Source organism: Triturus cristatus, chromosome 12 (genome assembly GCF_964204655.1).
Source record: "Triturus cristatus chromosome 12, aTriCri1.1, whole genome shotgun sequence".
NCBI lineage: Eukaryota > Metazoa > Chordata > Amphibia > Caudata > Salamandridae > Triturus > Triturus cristatus.
In genome coordinates, this window is record NC_140595.1 from 54,381,565 (window position 1) to 54,398,804 (window position 17,240).

Consider the following 17,240-nt stretch of genomic DNA (forward strand, 5'->3'; position numbering starts at 1 on the left):
ATATATATGAGTATATTAAGTATCTTCCCAATAGAGTAAGTATATTAGTATCTTCCCAATAGAGTAAGTATATTAGTATATTAAGTATCTTCCCTATAGAGTATGAGTATATTAAGTATCTTCCCAATATGCGTATATTAAGTATCTTCCCTATAGAGTAAGTATATTAAGTATCTTCCCAATAGAGTATATATATGAGTATATTAAGTATCTTCCCAATAGAGTAAGTAGGTTAAGTATCTTCCCAATAGAGTAAGTATATTAAGTATCTTCCCAATATGCGTATATTAAGTATCTTCCCAATAGAGTATATATATGAGTATATTAAGTATCTTCCCAATATGCGTATATTAAGTATCTTCCCAATAGAGTAAGTATATTAAGTATCTTCCCAATAGAGTAAGTATATTAAGTATCTTCCCAATAGAGTAAGTAGGTTAAGTATCTTCCCAATAGAGTATATATATGAGTATATTAAGTATCTTCCTTATAGAGTAAGTAGGTTAAGTATCTTCCCAATAGAGTAAGTAGGTTAAGTATCTTCCCAATAGAGTAAGTATATTAAGTATCTTCCCTATATGAGTATATTAAGTATCTTCCCTATAGAGTAAGTATCTTCCCAATAGAGTATATTGAAGTATATTAAGTATCTTCCCAATAGAGTATATTGAAGTATATTAAGTATCTTCCCAATAGAGTATATATATGAGTATATTAAGTATCTTCCCAATAGAGTAAGTAGGTTAAGTATCTTCCCAATAGAGTAAGTATATTAAGTATCTTCCCTATAGAGTATATTAAGTATCTTCCCTATAGAGTATATTAAGTATCTTCCCTATAGAAGTATATTAAGTATCTTCCCATTAGGTGTATATTAAGTATCTTCCCAATAGAGTAAGTATATTAAGTATCTTCCCAATAGAGTATATATATGAGTATATTAAGTATCTTCCCAATAGAGTAAGTAGGTTAAGTATCTTCCCAATATGCGTATATTAAGTATCTTCCCAATAGAGTATATATATGAGTATATTAAGTATCTTCCCAATATGCGTATATTAAGTATCTTCCCAATAGAGTAAGTATATTAAGTATCTTCCCAATAGAGTAAGTATATTAAGTATCTTCCCAATAGAGTAAGTAGGTTAAGTATCTTCCCAATAGAGTATATATGAGTATATTAAGTATCTTCCCTATAGAGTAAGTAGGTTAAGTATCTTCCCAATAGAGTAAGTAGGTTAAGTATCTTCCCAATAGAGTAAGTATATTAAGTATCTTCCCTATAGAGTATATTCAGTATCTTCCCTATAGAATTATATTAAGTATCTTCCCTATATATTAAGTATCTTCCCTATAGAAGTATATTAAGTATCTTCCCTATATGAGTATATTAAGTATCTTCCCTATAGAGTAAGTATCTTCCCAATAGAGTATATTGAAGTATATTAAGTATCTTCCCAATAGAGTATATTAAGTATCTTCCCAATAGAGTAAGTAGGTTAAGTATCTTCCCAATAGAGTAAGTATATTAAGTATCTTCCCTATAGAGTATATTAAGTATCTTCCCTATAGAGTATATTAAGTATCTTCCCTATAGAAGTATATTAAGTATCTTCCCATTAGGTGTATATTAAGTATCTTCCCAATAGAGTAAGTATATTAAGTATCTTCCCTATAGAGTATATATATATATATGAGTATATTAAGTATCTTCCCAATAGAGTAAGTATATTAGTATCTTCCCAATAGAGTAAGTATATTAGTATATTAAGTATCTTCCCTATAGAGTATGAGTATATTAAGTATCTTCCCAATATGCGTATATTAAGTATCTTCCCTATAGAGTAAGTATATTAAGTATCTTCCCAATAGAGTATATATATAAGTATATTAAGTATCTTCCCAATAGAGTAAGTAGGTTAAGTATCTTCCCAATAGAGTAAGTATATTAAGTATCTTCCCAATATGCGTATATTAAGTATCTTCCCAATAGAGTATATATATGAGTATATTAAGTATCTTCCCAATATGCGTATATTAAGTATCTTCCCAATAGAGTAAGTATATTAAGTATCTTCCCAATAGAGTAAGTATATTAAGTATCTTCCCAATAGAGTAAGTAGGTTAAGTATCTTCCCAATAGAGTATATATATGAGTATATTAAGTATCTTCCCTATAGAGTAAGTAGGTTAAGTATCTTCCCAATAGAGTAAGTAGGTTAAGTATCTTCCCAATAGAGTAAGTATATTAAGTATCTTCCCTATATGAGTATATTAAGTATCTTCCCTATAGAGTAAGTATCTTCCCAATAGAGTATATTGAAGTATATTAAGTATCTTCCCAATAGAGTATATTGAAGTATATTAAGTATCTTCCCAATAGAGTATATATATGAGTATATTAAGTATCTTCCCAATAGAGTAAGTAGGTTAAGTATCTTCCCAATAGAGTAAGTATATTAAGTATCTTCCCTATAGAGTATATTAAGTATCTTCCCTATAGAGTATATTAAGTATCTTCCCTATAGAAGTATATTAAGTATCTTCCCATTAGGTGTATATTAAGTATCTTCCCAATAGAGGAAGTATATTAAGTATCTTCCCAATAGAGTATATATATGAGTATATTAAGTATCTTCCCAATAGAGTAAGTAGGTTAAGTATCTTCCCAATAGAGTAAGTATATTAAGTATCTTCCCAATAGAGTAAGTATATTAGTATATTAAGTATCTTCCCAATAGAGTAAGTATATTAAGTATCTTCCCAATGTAAGTATATTAAGTATCTTCCCTATAGAGTAAGTATATTAAGTATCTTCCCAATAGAGTATATATATATATGAGTATATTAAGTATCTTCCCAATAGAGTAAGTATATTAAGTATCTTCCCAATAGAGTAAGTATATTAAGTATCTTCCCAATAGAGTATATTAAGTATCTTCCCAATAGAGTAAGTAGTTTAAGTATCTTCCCAATAGAGTAAGTAGGTTAAGTATCTTCCCTATAGAGTAAGTATATGAGTATATTAAGTATCTTCCCAATAGAGTAAGTATATTAAGTATCTTCCCAATAGAGTAAGTATATTAGTATATGAAGTATCTTCCCTATAGAGTATGAGTATATTAAGTATCTTCCCAATATGCGTATATTAAGTATCTTCCCTATAGAGTATATATATGAGTATATTAAGTATCTTCCCAATAGAGTAAGTAGGTTAAGTATCTTCCCAATAGAGTAAGTAGGTTAAGTATCTTCCCAATAGAGTAAGTATATTAAGTATCTTCCCTATAGAGTATATAGAAGTATATTAAGTATCTTCCCTATAGAAGTATATTAAGTATCTTCCCTATATGAGTATATTCAGTATCTTCCCAATATGCGTATATTAAGTATCTTCCCTATACAGTAAGTATATTAAGTATCTTCTCTATAGAGTAAGTATCTTCCCAATAGAGTATATATGAGTATATTAAGTATCTTCCCTATAGAGTAAGTAGGTTAAGTATCTTCCCTATAGAGCATATATATTAGTATATTAAGTATCTTCCCAATATTAGTATATTATGTATCTTCCCAATATAAGTATATTAAGTATCTTCCCAATAGAGTAAGTATATTAAGTATCTTCCCAATAGAGTATATATATGAGTATATTAAGTATCTTCCCTATAGAGTAAGTAGGTTAAGTATCTTCCCAATAGAGTAAGTAGGTTAAGTATCTTCCCAATAGAGTAAGTATATTAAGTATCTTCCCTATATGAGTATATTAAGTATCTTCCCTATAGAGTAAGTATCTTCCCAATAGAGTATATTGAAGTATATTAAGTATCTTCCCAATAGAGTATATTGAAGTATATTAAGTATCTTCCCAATAGAGTATATATATGAGTATATTAAGTATCTTCCCAATAGAGTAAGTAGGTTAAGTATCTTCCCAATAGAGTAAGTATATTAAGTATCTTCCCTATAGAGTATATTAAGTATCTTCCCTATAGAGTATATTAAGTATCTTCCCTATAGAAGTATATTAAGTATCTTCCCATTAGGTGTATATTAAGTATCTTCCCAATAGAGTAAGTATATTAAGTATCTTCCCAATAGAGTATATATATGAGTATATTAAGTATCTTCCCAATAGAGTAAGTAGGTTAAGTATCTTCCCAATAGAGTAAGTATATTAAGTATCTTCCCAATAGAGTAAGTATATTAGTATATTAAGTATCTTCCCAATAGAGTAAGTATATTAAGTATCTTCCCAATATAAGTATATTAAGTATCTTCCCTATAGAGTAAGTATATTAAGTATCTTCCCAATAGAGTATATATATATATGAGTATATTAAGTATCTTCCCAATAGAGTAAGTATATTAAGTATCTTCCCAATAGAGTAAGTATATTAAGTATCTTCCCAATAGAGTAAGTATATGAGTATATTAAGTATCTTCCCAATAGAGTAAGTAGTTTAAGTATCTTCCCAATAGAGTAAGTAGGTTAAGTATCTTCCCAATAGAGTAAGTATATGAGTATATTAAGTATCTTCCCAATAGAGTAAGTATATTAAGTATCTTCCCAATAGAGTAAGTATATTAGTATATGAAGTATCTTCCCTATAGAGTATGAGTATATTAAGTATCTTCCCAATATGCGTATATTAAGTATCTTCCCTATAGAGTATATATATGAGTATATTAAGTATCTTCCCAATAGAGTAAGTAGGTTAAGTATCTTCCCAATAGAGTAAGTAGGTTAAGTATCTTCCCAATAGAGTAAGTATATTAAGTATCTTCCCTATAGAGTATATAGAAGTATATTAAGTATCTTCCCTATAGAAGTATATTAAGTATCTTCCCTATATGAGTATATTAAGTATCTTCCCAATATGCGTATATTAAGTATCTTCCCTATACAGTAAGTATATTAAGTATCTTCTCTATAGAGTAAGTATCTTCCCAATAGAGTATATATGAGTATATTAAGTATCTTCCCTATAGAGTAAGTAGGTTAAGTATCTTCCCTATAGAGCATATATATTAGTATATTAAGTATCTTCCCAATATTAGTATATTAAGTATCTTCCCAATATAAGTATATTAAGTATCTTCCCAATAGAGTAAGTATATTAAGTATCTTCCCAATAGAGTAAGTATATGAGTATATTAAGTATCTTCCCTATAGAGTAAGTATATTAAGTATCTTCCCAATAGAGTATGAGTATATTAAGTATCTTCCCAATAGGTGTATATTGAGTATCTTCCCAATAGAGTAAGTATATTAAGTATCTTCCCAATAGAGTAAGTAGGTTAAGTATCTTCCCAATATAAGTATATTAAGTATCTTCCCAATAGAGTAAGTATATTAGTATATTAAGTATCTTCCCTATAGAGTAAGTATATTAGTATATTAAGTATCTTCCCTATAGAGTATATATATATATGAGTATATTAAGTATCTTCCCAATAGAGTAAGTATATTAGTATCTTCCCAATAGAGTAAGTATATTAGTATATTAAGTATCTTCCCTATAGAGTATGAGTATATTAAGTATCTTCCCAATATGAGTATATTAAGTATCTTCCCTATAGAGTAAGTAGGTTAAGTATCTTCCCAATAGAGTAAGTAGGTTAAGTATCTTCCCAATAGAGTAAGTATATTCAGTATCTTCCCTATAGAAGTATATTAAGTATCTTCCCTATATATTAAGTATCTTCCCTATAGAAGTATATTAAGTATCTTCCCTATATGAGTATATTAAGTATCTTCCCTATAGAGTAAGTATCTTCCCAATAGAGTATATTGAAGTATATTAAGTATCTTCCCAATAGAGTATATATATGAGTATATTAAGTATCTTCCCAATAGAGTAAGTAGGTTAAGTATCTTCCCAATAGAGTAAGTATATTAAGTATCTTCCCTATAGAGTATATTAAGTATCTTCCCTATAGAGTATATTAAGTATCTTCCCTATAGAAGTATATTAAGTATCTTCCCATTAGGTGTATATTAAGTATCTTCCCAATAGAGTAAGTATATTAAGTATCTTCCCTATAGAGTGTATATATATATATGAGTATATTAAGTATCTTCCCAATAGAGTAAGTATATTAGTATCTTCCCAATAGAGTAAGTATATTAGTATATTAAGTATCTTCCCTATAGAGTATGAGTATATTAAGTATCTTCCCAATATGCGTATATTAAGTATCTTCCCTATAGAGTAAGTATATTAAGTATCTTCCCAATAGAGTATATATATGAGTATATTAAGTATCTTCCCAATAGAGTAAGTAGGTTAAGTATCTTCCCAATAGAGTAAGTATATTAAGTATCTTCCCAATATGCGTATATTAAGTATCTTCCCAATAGAGTATATATATGAGTATATTAAGTATCTTCCCAATATGCGTATATTAAGTATCTTCCCAATAGAGTAAGTATATTAAGTATCTTCCCAATAGAAGTATATTAAGTATCTTCCCTATAGAAGTATATTAAGTATCTTCCCTATAGAGTATGAGTATATTAAGTATCTTCCCAATATGCGTATATTAAGTATCTTCCCTATAGAGTATATATATGAGTATATTAAGTATCTTCCCAATAGAGTAAGTAGGTTAAGTATCTTCCCAATAGAGTAAGTATATTAAGTATCTTCCCAATATGCGTATATTAAGTATCTTCCCAATAGAGTATATATATGAGTATATTAAGTATCTTCCCAATATGCGTATATTAAGTATCTTCCCAATAGAGTAAGTATATTAAGTATCTTCCCAATAGAGTAAGTAGGTTAAGTATCTTCCCAATAGAGTATATATATGAGTATATTAAGTATCTTCCCTATAGAGTAAGTAGGTTAAGTATCTTCCCAATAGAGTAAGTATATTAAGTATCTTCCCTATATGAGTATATTAAGTATCTTCCCTATAGAGTAAGTATCTTCCCAATAGAGTATATTGAAGTATATTAAGTATCTTCCCAATAGAGTATATTGAAGTATATTAAGTATCTTCCCAATAGAGTATATATATGAGTATATTAAGTATCTTCCCAATAGAGTAAGTAGGTTAAGTATCTTCCCAATAGAGTAAGTATATTAAGTATCTTCCCTATAGAGTATATTAAGTATCTTCCCTATAGAAGTATATTAAGTATCTTCCCATTAGGTGTATATTAAGTATCTTCCCAATAGAGTAAGTATATTAAGTATCTTCCCAATAGAGTATATATATGAGTATATTAAGTATCTTCCCAATAGAGTAAGTAGGTTAAGTATCTTCCCAATAGAGTAAGTATATTAAGTATCTTCCCAATAGAGTAAGTATATTAGTATATTAAGTATCTTCCCAATAGAGTAAGTATATTAAGTATCTTCCCAATGTAAGTATATTAAGTATCTTCCCTATAGAGTAAGTATATTAAGTATCTTCCCAATAGAGTATATATATATATGAGTATATTAAGTATCTTCCCAATAGAGTAAGTATATTAAGTATCTTCCCAATAGAGTAAGTATATTAAGTATCTTCCCAATAGAGTAAGTAGTTTAAGTATCTTCCCAATAGAGTAAGTAGGTTAAGTATCTTCCCAATAGAGTAAGTATATGAGTATATTAAGTATCTTCCCAATAGAGTAAGTATATTAAGTATCTTCCCAATAGAGTAAGTATATTAAGTATCTTCCCAATACAGTATATAAATGAGTATATTAAGTATCTTCCCAATAGAGTAAGTAGTTTAAGTATCTTCCCAATAGAGTAAGTAGGTTAAGTATCTTCCCAATAAAGTAAGTATATGAGTATATTAAGTATCTTCCCAATAGAGTAAGTATATTAAGTATCTTCCCTATAGAGTAAGTATATTAAGTATCTTCCCAATAGAGTATGAGTATATTAAGTATCTTCCCAATAGGTGTATATTGAGTATCTTCCCAATAGAGTAAGTAGGTTAAGTATCTTCCCAATAGAGTAAGTATATGAGTATATTAAGTATCTTCCCTATAGAGTAAGTAGGTTAAGTATCTTCCCAATAGAGTAAGTAGGTTAAGTATCTTCCCAATAGAGTAAGTATATTAAGTATCTTCCCTATAGAAGTATATTAAGTATCTTCCCTATATGAGTATATTAAGTATCTTCTCTATAGAGTAAGTATCTTCCCAATAGAGTATATTGAAGTATATTAAGTATCTTCCCAATAGAGTATGAGTATATTAAGTATCTTCCCAATAGGTGTATATTGAGTATCTTCCCAATAGAGTAAGTAGGTTAAGTATCTTCCCAATAGAGTAAGTATATGAGTATATTAAGTATCTTCCCTATAGAGTAAGTAGGTTAAGTATCTTCCCAATAGAGTAAGTATATTAAGTATCTTCCCTATAGAGTATATTAAGTATCTTCCCTATAGAAGTATATTAAGTATCTTCCCATTAGGTGTATATTAAGTATCTTCCCAATAGAGTAAGTATATTAAGTATCTTCCCTATAGAGTAAGTATATTAGTATATTAAGTATCTTCCCAATATAAGTATATTAAGTATCTTCGCAATAGAGTATATACAAGTATATTAAGTATCTTCCCTATAGAGTATATTAAGTATCTTCCCTATACAGTAAGTATATTAAGTATCTTCTCTATAGAGTAAGTATCTTCCCAATAGAGTATATAGAAGTATATTAAGTATCTTCCCAATAGAGTATATATGAGTATATTAAGTATCTTCCCAATAGAGTAAGTATATTAAGTATCTTCCCAATAGAGTAAGTATATTAAGTATCTTCCCAATAGAGTAAGTATATTAAGTATCTTCCCTATATGAGTATATTAAGTATCTTCCCTATAGAAGTATATTAAGTATCTTCCCTATAGAAGTATATTAAAGTATCTTCCCTATAGAAGTATATTAAAGTATCTTCCCTATAGAAGTATATTAAGTATCTTCCCTATACAGTAAGTATATTAAGTATCTTCTCTATAGAGTAAGTATCTTCCCAATTGAGTATATATGAGTATATTAAGTATCTTCCCCATAGAGTAAGCAGGTTAAGTATCTTCCCTATAGAAGTATATTAAGTATCTTCCCTATACAGTAAGTATATTAAGTATCTTCTCTATAGAGTAAGTATCTTCCCAATAGAGTATATTAAGTATCTTCCCAATAGAGTATATATATATATATGAGTATAAAGTATCTTCCCAATAGAGTAAGTATATTAAGTATCTTCCCAATAGAGTAAGTATATTAAGTATCTTCCCTATATGAGTATATTAAGTATCTTCCCTATAGAAGTATATTAAGTATCTTCCCTATAGAAGTATATTAAGTATCTTCCCTATAGAAGTATATTAAAGTATCTTCCCTATAGAAGTATATTAAGTATCTTCCCTATACAGTAAGTATATTAAGTATCTTCTCTATAGAGTAAGTATCTTCCCAATTGAGCATATAGAAGTATATTAAGTATCTTCCCAATAGAGTATATATGAGTATATTAAGTATCTTCCCTATAGAGTAAGTAGGTTAAGTATCTTCCCTATAGAGCATATATATTAGTATATTAAGTATCTTCCCAATATTAGTATATTAAGTATCTTCCCAATATAAGTATATTAAGTATCTTCCCAATAGAGTAAGTATATTAAGTATCTTCCCTATAGAGTAAGTAGGTTAAGTATCTTCCCAATATAAGTATATTAAGTATCTTCCCAATAGAGTAAGTATATTAGTATATTAAGTATCTTCCCTATAGAGTAAGTATATTAGTATATTAAGTATCTTCCCTATAGAGTATATATATATGAGTATATTAAGTATCTTCCCAATAGAGTAAGTATATTAGTATCTTCCCAATAGAGTAAGTATATGAGTATATTAAGTATCTTCCCTATAGAGTATGAGTATATTAAGTATCTTCCCAATAGAGTAAGTATATGAGTATATTAAGTATCTTCCCTATAGAGTAAGTATATTAAGTATCTTCCCAATAGAGTAAGTATATGAGTATATTAAGTATCTTCCCTATAGAGTAAGTATATTGAGTATCTTCCCAATAGAGTATGAGTATATTAAGTATCTTTCCAATAGGTGTATATTGAGTATCTTCCCAATAGAGTAAGTATATTAAGTATCTTCCCAATAGAGTATATTAAGTATCTTCCCTATAGAAGTATATTAAGTATCTTCCCATTAGGTGTATATTAAGTATCTTCCCAATAGAGTAAGTATATTAAGTATCTTCCCTATAGAGTAAGTATATTAAGTATCTTCCCAATAGAGTAAGTATATTAAGTATCTTCCCTATATGAGTATATTAAGTATCTTCCCTATAGAAGTATATTAAGTATCTTCCCTATAGAAGTATATTAAGTATCTTCCCTATAGAAGTATATTAAAGTATCTTCCCTATAGAAGTATATTAAGTATCTTCCCTATAGAGTAAGTATCTTCCCAATTGAGCATATAGAAGTATATTAAGTATCTTCCCAATAGAGTATATATGAGTATATTAAGTATCTTCCCTATAGAGTAAGTAGGTTAAGTATCTTCCCTATAGAGCATATCTATTAGTATATTAAGTATCTTCCCAATATTAGTATAGTAAGTATCTTCCCAATATAAGTATATTAAGTATCTTCCCAATAGAGTAAGTATATTAAGTATCTTCCCAATAGAGTAAGTATATGAGTATATTAAGTATCTTCCCTATAGAGTAAGTATATTAAGTATCTTCCCAATAGGTGTATATTGAGTATCTTCCCAATAGAGTAAGTATATTAAGTATCTTCCCAATAGAGTAAGTAGGTTAAGTATCTTCCCAATATAAGTATATTAAGTATCTTCCCAATAGAGTAAGTATATTAGTATATTAAGTATCTTCCCTATAGAGTAAGTATATTAGTATATTAAGTATCTTCCCTATAGAGTATATATATATGAGTATATTAAGTATCTTCCCAATAGAGTAAGTATATTAGTATCTTCCCAATAGAGTAAGTATATTAGTATATTAAGTATCTTCCCTATAGAGTATGAGTATATTAAGTATCTTCCCAATATGCGTATATTAAGTATCTTCCCTATAGAGTAAGTATATTAAGTATCTTCCCAATAGAGTATATATATGAGTATATTAAGTATCTTCCCAATAGAGTAAGTAGGTTAAGTATCTTCCCAATAGAGTATGAGTATATTAAGTATCTTCCCAATAGGTGTATATTGAGTATCTTCCCAATAGAGTAAGTATATTAAGTATCTTCCCAATAGAGTATATTAAGTATCTTCCCTATAGAAGTATATTAAGTATCTTCCCATTAGGTGTATATTAAGTATCTTCCCAATAGAGTAAGTATATTAAGTATCTTCCCTATAGAGTAAGTATATTAAGTATCTTCCCAATAGAGTAAGTATATTAAGTATCTTCCCTATATGAGTATATTAAGTATCTTCCCTATAGAAGTATATTAAGTATCTTCCCTATAGAAGTATATTAAGTATCTTCCCTATAGAAGTATATTAAAGTATCTTCCCTATAGAAGTATATTAAGTATCTTCCCTATACAGTAAGTATATTAAGTATCTTCTCTATAGAGTAAGTATCTTCCCAATTGAGTATATATGAGTATATTAAGTATCTTCCCTATAGAGTAAGTAGGTTAAGTATCTTCCCTATAGAAGTATATTAAGTATCTTCCCTATACAGTAAGTATATTAAGTATCTTCTCTATAGAGTAAGTATCTTCCCAATAGAGTATATATGAGTATATTAAGTATCTTCCCAATAGAGTATATATATATATATGAGTATAAAGTATCTTCCCAATAGAGTAAGTATATTAAGTATCTTCCCAATAGAGTAAGTATATTAAGTATCTTCCCTATATGAGTATATTAAGTATCTTCCCTATAGAAGTATATTAAGTATCTTCCCTATAGAAGTATATTAAGTATCTTCCCTATAGAAGTATATTAAAGTATCTTCCCTATAGAAGTATATTAAGTATCTTCCCTATAGAGTAAGTATCTTCCCAATTGAGCATATAGAAGTATATTAAGTATCTTCCCAATAGAGTATATATGAGTATATTAAGTATCTTCCCTATAGAGTAAGTAGGTTAAGTATCTTCCCTATAGAGCATATATATTAGTATATTAAGTATCTTCCCAATATTAGTATATTAAGTATCTTCCCAATATAAGTATATTAAGTATCTTCCCAATAGAGTAAGTATATTAAGTATCTTCCCAATAGAGTAAGTATATGAGTATATTAAGTATCTTCCCTATAGAGTAAGTATATTAAGTATCTTCCCAATAGGTGTATATTGAGTATCTTCCCAATAGAGTAAGTATATTAAGTATCTTCCCAATAGAGTAAGTAGGTTAAGTATCTTCCCAATATAAGTATATTAAGTATCTTCCCAATAGAGTAAGTATATTAGTATATTAAGTATCTTCCCTATAGAGTAAGTATATTAGTATATTAAGTATCTTCCCTATAGAGTATATATATATGAGTATATTAAGTATCTTCCCAATAGAGTAAGTATATTAGTATCTTCCCAATAGAGTAAGTATATTAGTATATTAAGTATCTTCCCTATAGAGTATGAGTATACTAAGTATCTTCCCAATATGCGTATATTAAGTATCTTCCCTATAGAGTAAGTATATTAAGTATCTTCCCAATAGAGTATATATATGAGTATATTAAGTATCTTCCCAATAGAGTAAGTAGGTTAAGTATCTTCCCAATAGAGTAAGTATATTAAGTATCTTCCCAATATGCGTATATTAAGTATCTTCCCAATAGAGTATATATATGAGTATATTAAGTATCTTCCCAATATGCGTATATTAAGTATCTTCCCAATAGAGTAAGTATATTAAGTATCTTCCCAATAGAGTAAGTATATTAAGTATCTTCCCAATAGAGTAAGTAGGTTAAGTATCTTCCCAATAGAGTATATATATGAGTATATTAAGTATCTTCCCTATAGAGTAAGTAGGTTAAGTATCTTCCCAATAGAGTAAGTAGGTTAAGTATCTTCCCAATAGAGTAAGTATATTAAGTATCTTCCCTATATGAGTATATTAAGTATCTTCCCTATAGAGTAAGTATCTTCCCAATAGAGTATATTGAAGTATATTAAGTATCTTCCCAATAGAGTATATTGAAGTATATTAAGTATCTTCCCAATAGAGTATATATATGAGTATTTTAAGTATCTTCCCAATAGAGTAAGTAGGTTAAGTATCTTCCCAATAGAGTAAGTATATTAAGTATCTTCCCTATAGAGTATATTAAGTATCTTCCCTATAGAGTATATTAAGTATCTTCCCTATAGAAGTATATTAAGTATCTTCCCATTAGGTGTATATTAAGTATCTTCCCAATAGAGTAAGTATATTAAGTATCTTCCCAATAGAGTATATATATGAGTATATTAAGTATCTTCCCAATAGAGTAAGTAGGTTAAGTATCTTCCCAATAGAGTAAGTATATTAAGTATCTTCCCAATAGAGTAAGTATATTAGTATATTAAGTATCTTCCCAATAGAGTAAGTATATTAAGTATCTTCCCAATATAAGTATATTAAGTATCTTCCCTATAGAGTAAGTATATTAAGTATCTTCCCAATAGAGTATATATATATATGAGTATATTAAGTATCTTCCCAATAGAGTAAGTATATTAAGTATCTTCCCAATAGAGTAAGTATATTAAGTATCTTCCCAATAGAGTATATTAAGTATCTTCCCAATAGAGTAAGTAGTTTAAGTATCTTCCCAATAGAGTAAGTAGGTTAAGTATCTTCCCAATAGAGTAAGTATATGAGTATATTAAGTATCTTCCCAATAGAGTAAGTATATTAAGTATCTTCCCAATAGAGTAAGTATATTAGTATATGAAGTATCTTCCCTATAGAGTATGAGTATATTAAGTATCTTCCCAATATGCGTATATTAAGTATCTTCCCTATAGAGTATATATATGAGTATATTAAGTATCTTCCCAATAGAGTAAGTAGGTTAAGTATCTTCCCAATAGAGTAAGTAGGTTAAGTATCTTCCCTATAGAAGTATATTAAGTATCTTCCCTATATGAGTATATTAAGTATCTTCTCTATAGAGTAAGTATCTTCCCAATAGAGTATATTGAAGTATATTAAGTATCTTCCCAATAGAGTATGAGTATATTAAGTATCTTCCCAATAGGTGTATATTGAGTATCTTCCCAATAGAGTAAGTAGGTTAAGTATCTTCCCAATAGAGTAAGTATATGAGTATATTAAGTATCTTCCCTATAGAGTAAGTAGGTTAAGTATCTTCCCAATAGAGTAAGTATATTAAGTATCTTCCCTATAGAGTATATTAAGTATCTTCCCTATAGAAGTATATTAAGTATCTTCCCATTAGGTGTATATTAAGTATCTTCCCAATAGAGTAAGTATATTAAGTATCTTCCCTATAGAGTAAGTATATTAGTATATTAAGTATCTTCCCAATATAAGTATATTAAGTATCTTCGCAATAGAGTATATACAAGTATATTAAGTATCTTCCCTATAGAGTATATTAAGTATCTTCCCTATACAGTAAGTATATTAAGTATCTTCCCAATAGAGTAAGTATATTAGTATATGAAGTATCTTCCCTATAGAGTATGAGTATATTAAGTATCTTCCCAATATGCGTATATTAAGTATCTTCCCTATAGAGTATATATATGAGTATATTAAGTATCTTCCCAATAGAGTAAGTAGGTTAAGTATCTTCCCAATAGAGTAAGTAGGTTAAGTATCTTCCCAATAGAGTAAGTATATTAAGTATCTTCCCTATAGAGTATATAGAAGTATATTAAGTATCTTCCCTATAGAAGTATATTAAGTATCTTCCCTATATGAGTATATTAAGTATCTTCCCAATATGCGTATATTAAGTATCTTCCCTATACAGTAAGTATATTAAGTATCTTCTCTATAGAGTAAGTATCTTCCCAATAGAGTATATATGAGTATATTAAGTATCTTCCCTATAGAGTAAGTAGGTTAAGTATCTTCCCTATAGAGCATATATATTAGTATATTAAGTATCTTCCCAATATTAGTATATTAAGTATCTTCCCAATATAAGTATATTAAGTATCTTCCCAATAGAGTAAGTATATTAAGTATCTTCCCAATAGAGTAAGTATATGAGTATATTAAGTATCTTCCCTATAGAGTAAGTATATTAAGTATCTTCCCAATAGAGTATGAGTATATTAAGTATCTTCCCAATAGGTGTATATTGAGTATCTTCCCAATAGAGTAAGTATATTAAGTATCTTCCCAATAGAGTAAGTAGGTTAAGTATCTTCCCAATATAAGTATATTAAGTATCTTCCCAATAGAGTAAGTATATTAGTATATTAAGTATCTTCCCTATAGAGTAAGTATATTAGTATATTAAGTATCTTCCCTATAGAGTATATATATATATGAGTATATTAAGTATCTTCCCAATAGAGTAAGTATATTAGTATCTTCCCAATAGAGTAAGTATATTAGTATATTAAGTATCTTCCCTATAGAGTATGAGTATATTAAGTATCTTCCCAATATGAGTATATTAAGTATCTTCCCTATAGAGTAAGTAGGTTAAGTATCTTCCCAATAGAGTAAGTAGGTTAAGTATCTTCCCAATAGAGTAAGTATATTCAGTATCTTCCCTATAGAAGTATATTAAGTATCTTCCCTATATATTAAGTATCTTCCCTATAGAAGTATATTAAGTATCTTCCCTATATGAGTATATTAAGTATCTTCCCTATAGAGTAAGTATCTTCCCAATAGAGTATATTGAAGTATATTAAGTATCTTCCCAATAGAGTATATATATGAGTATATTAAGTATCTTCCCAATAGAGTAAGTAGGTTAAGTATCTTCCCAATAGAGTAAGTATATTAAGTATCTTCCCTATAGAGTATATTAAGTATCTTCCCTATAGAGTATATTAAGTATCTTCCCTATAGAAGTATATTAAGTATCTTCCCATTAGGTGTATATTAAGTATCTTCCCAATAGAGTAAGTATATTAAGTATCTTCCCTATAGAGTATATATATATATGAGTATATTAAGTATCTTCCCAATAGAGTAAGTATATTAGTATCTTCCCAATAGAGTAAGTATATTAGTATATTAAGTATCTTCCCTATAGAGTATGAGTATATTAAGTATCTTCCCAATATGCGTATATTAAGTATCTTCCCTATAGAGTAAGTATATTAAGTATCTTCCCAATAGAGTATATATATGAGTATATTAAGTATCTTCCCAATAGAGTAAGTAGGTTAAGTATCTTCCCAATAGAGTAAGTATATTAAGTATCTTCCCAATATGCGTATATTAAGTATCTTCCCAATAGAGTATATATATGAGTATATTAAGTATCTTCCCAATATGCGTATATTAAGTATCTTCCCAATAGAGTAAGTATATTAAGTATCTTCCCAATAGAAGTATATTAAGTATCTTCCCTATAGAAGTATATTAAGTATCTTCCCTATAGAGTATGAGTATATTAAGTATCTTCCCAATATGCGTATATTAAGTATCTTCCCTATAGAGTATATATATGAGTATATTAAGTATCTTCCCAATAGAGTAAGTAGGTTAAGTATCTTCCCAATAGAGTAAGTATATTAAGTATCTTCCCAATATGCGTATATTAAGTATCTTCCCAATAGAGTATATATATGAGTATATTAAGTATCTTCCCAATATGCGTATATTAAGTATCTTCCCAATAGAGTAAGTATATTAAGTATCTTCCCAATAGAGTAAGTAGGTTAAGTATCTTCCCAATAGAGTATATATATGAGTATATTAAGTATCTTCCCTATAGAGTAAGTAGGTTAAGTATCTTCCCAATAGAGTAAGTATATTAAGTATCTTCCCTATATGAGTATATTAAGTATCTTCCCTATAGAGTAAGTATCTTCCCAATAGAGTATATTGAAGTATATTAAGTATCTTCCCAATAGAGTATATTGAAGTATATTAAGTATCTTCCCAATAGAGTATATATATGAGTATATTAAGTATCTTCCCAATAGAGTAAGTAGGTTAAGTATCTTCCCAATAGAGTAAGTATATTAAGTATCTTCCCTATAGAGTATATTAAGTATCTTCCCTATAGAAGTATATTAAGTATCTTCCCATTAGGTGTATATTAAGTATCTTCCCAATAGAGTAAGTATAT